Raw genomic sequence first — 4,574 nt, 5'->3', positions numbered from 1 at the left:
GGCCAAAGGGTCTGTAACGTGCTATAGATTTCTATGATTCTATGACATTCAAGGGAAATCTCCAAACCCACGGAGTGGTGACTAGTAGTGAATAGTGGGAAAGTTACTGGAATGTATGTGCAGGAACCGGAAATATAAGTATTTGGATAGATGTGGACTGATTAAGTATAGACAGCATGGCTTTGTGCATGGTAGGTCATGTCTAACCAATCTTATAGAGTCTCTCGAGGAAGTTATCAGGAAAGTGGATGAAGGCAAGGCAGTGGATGTTGTCTACATGGACTTTAGCAAGGCACTTGACAAAGTCTCATATGGGAGGTTGGTCAAGAGGGTTCAGTCACTCAGCATTCAAGATGAGACAGTAAATCGGATGAGACACTGTCTTTGGGAGAAACCAGAGTGTGGTAGCAGATGGTTGCCTCTCTGACTGGAACCTGTGACTAGTGGTGTGCCACAGGGATCAGTGCTGGATCTGTTGTTGTTTGTCATCTATATCAGTAATCTGGATGATAGTGTGGTTAACTGGAATAGCAGATTCATGACCACCAAGACTGGTAGGTGTAGTGGACAGTGAGGAAGACTATCATGGCTTGCAGTGTGACATGGAGCCCCTGGGAAAAATGGTTTGAGAAATGGAAAATGGAATTTAATGCAGACAAGTGTGAGTTGTTGCACTTTGGTATGACCTACCAAGGGAGGTCTTTCACAGTGACTGGTCGGGCACGGAGGAGTGTTGTAGAAGAAAGGGACCTGGGAATACAAGTCCTTAATTCACTGAAAGTGGTATCACAGTTAGATAGTGATGGAAAAAATGATTTTAGCCCATTGGCTTTCATGAGCCAAATACTGACAATAGATGGATATTATGTTGACTTGTAAAGGAGGCCTAATTTGGAGTATTGTGTGATGCTTTGGTCACCTACCTACAGGAAAGATTTAAAAGAGATTCAGCGATTTTAGAGAAAATTCACAAGGATGTTGCCAAGTTTGGAGGACTTGGGTTATAAGGAAAGATTGAACAGGTCAGGACTTTATTCATTGGAATGTGGAAGATTGAGGTGAGATTTGATTGTGTTAAAGGGGCATAGATAGTGTAAATGCAAGCTGGCTTTCTCCACTGAGATGGGGGTGGGACTTCAACCAGCGGCCAGGGGTTAAGGGTGAAAGGTGAAATGTTAAGGGGAACATGAGGGGAAACTTCTTCACACTGATGGTCATCTAGGTTTGGAAAGAGCAGCCATCCCGAGTGGTGCATGCGAGCTCGATTTCAACATTTAAGAGGTTCGTGTAGGTACCTGGATGGTAGGATGTGGGAGTGGTCAGTTTAATTAGTTCAGCACAAACCAAATGGCCCAAATGACCTGTTTCTGTATTGTAATTTTCCACAAGAACCTGAAGTAATTCTAATATTCACTCTAAGTCCTTTTAACAGCTGTGCAGACCAACCATTCACCTCAGCAGGGATGTTTTTATATGGCGTTAAAATTGTGGAACTTTAAGTTAATAATACGTGACAGAAAATCCCAGATGCACGTCAAGAAAGACAATTTGCATGAGAGTGTTTCAGTTACTGTGGGGCCAGGAACACATGCAGCTCAGCAGGAAGAGGGAATAATACCAATGGAGAGAGTCAAACTGAGCCAAGGCACAAATTGGAGATGGCAGAAATGCCCCGTTCTTATAGAGACAGGAAGAACATCAGGGAATTGATGGTCATTCCAGATACCAGCACTCTGCCCAGTCAGGAGATGATTTCTCTGTCCAACTTGGGTTCAACCTCATTGTAACAGTGAGGAACAGCCAAATCAAAACTTGGCGACTCAAGTAATCTCATCTGAAATATTGTCCTACAGCCATTGATGGACTTTGTAAATCATTTTACAGGTTAAAAACGAGAAGGAATTTGTCTCCAGGAATCTCAAACACAGCACGCCAGTCTTGCTGTCTCTGTCTAGATATTTAAGAAGTGGAGCGAGGGACTCAAACGACCATTCTTTCTACTCAGACTGTGGGGAGGGATTCTTTCGGTCATCTGACCAACTGGCACGCCCGTCATTTTACACAGGAGAAAGGCCGTTCACCTGCGCAGACAGTGGGAATGGATTCACTCGGTTATCACAATTGAAGGTACATCAGCAAGTTCACACTGGGCAAGGCCATTCATCTGTTCTGTGTGTGAGAAAGGATTCAATTGGTCTTCCCACCGGTGGACACACCAGTCAGTTCACACCGGGCAGAGGCTGGTGATCTGCAGAATTTGTGGGAAATGATTCACTCAATCATCTGACGTAATGGCACACCAGCGGGTTCACACCGGGGAGAGGCCATTCACCTGCTCCGAATGTGCGAAACGATTCACTAGGTCATCCGACCTACAGAGACACCATCGAGTTCACACTGGGGAGAGGCCGTTCACCTGCTCAGAATGTGGGAATGGATTCACTCAATCTTCCACCCTACAGAGACACCAGCGAGTTCACACTGGGGAGAAGCCATTCACCTGCTCAGAATGTGGGAAGAGATTCGCTCACTCATCCAACCTACATAGTCATCAGCGAGTTCACACTGGGGAGAAGCCGTTCACCTGCTCAGAATGTGGGAAGCGATTCACTCTGTCATCCCACCTACAGAGTCATCAGCGAGTTCACACTGGGGAGAAGCCGTTTACTTGCTCAGAATGTGGGAAGCGATTCACTCTGTCATCCCACCTACAGAGTCATCAGCGAGTTCACACTGGGGAGAAGCCGTTCACCTGCTCAGAATGTGGGAAGGGATTCACTCAGTCATCCAACCTACAGAGACATCAGCGAGTTCACACTGGGGAGAAGCCGTTCACTTGCTCAGAATGTGGGAAGCGATTCACTCTGTCATCCCACCTACAGGGTCATCAGCGCGTTCACACTGGGGAAAAGCCGTTCACCTGCTCAGAATGTGGGAAGCGATTCACTCGGTCATCCAACCTACAGAGACATCAGCGAGTTCACACTGGGGAGAAGCCGTTTACTTGCTCAGAATGTGGGAAGCGATTCACTCTGTCATCCCACCTACAGAGTCATCAGCGAGTTTACACTGGGGAGAAGCCGTTCACCTGCTCAGAATGTGGGAAGCGATTCACTCAGTCATCCCACCTACAGAGACATCAGCGAGTTCACACTGGGGAGAAGCCGTTCACTTGCTCAGAATGTGGGAAGCGATTCACTCTGTCATCCCACCTACAGAGTCATCAGCGCGTTCACACTGGGGAAAAGCCGTTCACCTGCTCAGAATGTGGGAAGCGATTCACTCGGTCATCCAACCTACAGAGACATCAGCGAGTTCACACTGGGGAGAAGCCATTCACCTGCTCAGTCTGTGGGGAGAGATTCACTCAGTCATCCACCCTACAAAGTCATCAGCGAGTTCACACTGGGGAGAAGCCGTTCACCTGCTCAGAATGTGGGAAGCGATTCAGTCGGTCATCCAACCTACAGAGACATCAGCGAGTTCACACTGGGGAGAAGCCGTTCACCTGCTCAGAACGTGGGAAAGGTTTCATTCAGTCATCTCAAGTACTGGCACATCAGTCAGTTCACAATGGGGAGTTGCCGTCGTTATGAATCCTTAGGTTTCGTTTGCTGTGGACTGTCATTTTAAGAGAGAGAGATTAAGAAGTCAAACCAGTTTGACTTGCAGTTTGTTTACATCGCTCGCAGCTTGTTTAGTTTTAACCGAGGACACAGACACTCAGAATCAGACGGAGACGAAGTAGGAAAAATGGAAGGAACAAAACCAGGGAACTAGTGACCAAGTGTCACTGATTGCTACTTCCCTATGCCCACAAGGTTAGGTTAATTATCGATTCAGCATACATCACATGTGTGGATGTCACCTCGTTTGATCCATAGGAGTGGATCTGATTTGGGGTATCCTGTAAAGACCACTGATTTGTTAACCCTTCCCTGGGTGTGGTGTGGTAATTCACTTGAAGACGATACCCTTTGAAGACGATACTGTTGTCTCGTTTTACCACCATGGAACCTGTGGAATTCGACATAATTGCCTTCTCTTGACATTTAGCCTGGATTACAAATATATCTCTCATCACCTGTTCCGTGGATGAACTGAACTTTCATACTTTGCCATCTCAAGGCTCCAAGCCTTGTTTCCCCCGAGCTCAATAGTTTGGGAGTTTTATTTCCGCACATATATACACATAACACTGTAACATTACTAGTAGATTCTAATAAAGATAGTTTTAACATCAAAACAGATTCCAGGTGTAGCCTATTGCTGCTGTTCGTTTCTAAAGCGTTACAATTCATAACGAAATTGGGGCCTGCGTCCGGGATATGAACAGATTTGGGGGCATAGTCATTAATTATCGATTTCATTGTGGAAATTCCTTTGGATTTATTTGTGTGTGGAAAATCAGTAGCAGTGGATGTTGACAGATGTCTGGAAGTGCCAGCCTCTGAGGCATTGGAAGACGCCAGAAGGATTGAGTTGTTAAGTATTGCTAAAATGTTAAACCTTGCTAAGGGGAAATCGACGATGAGGAGGGCACAGATGCAGAGGATAATAGCTGAACATTATGT

At 46.0% G+C, this 4,574-nt stretch overlaps 1 pseudogene; it reads left to right on the top strand.

The window, feature by feature from the left end:
* Positions 1-538: 538 nt before the first annotated feature.
* Positions 539-3,596, top strand: LOC140722886 (uncharacterized; annotated as a pseudogene).
* The last annotated feature ends 978 nt before the right edge of the window (positions 3,597-4,574 follow it).

This window comes from Hemitrygon akajei, unplaced genomic scaffold (genome assembly GCF_048418815.1).
Source record: "Hemitrygon akajei unplaced genomic scaffold, sHemAka1.3 Scf000092, whole genome shotgun sequence".
Taxonomy (NCBI): domain Eukaryota; kingdom Metazoa; phylum Chordata; class Chondrichthyes; order Myliobatiformes; family Dasyatidae; genus Hemitrygon; species Hemitrygon akajei.
This window is presented reverse-complemented; position numbering and strand designations above follow the sequence as displayed.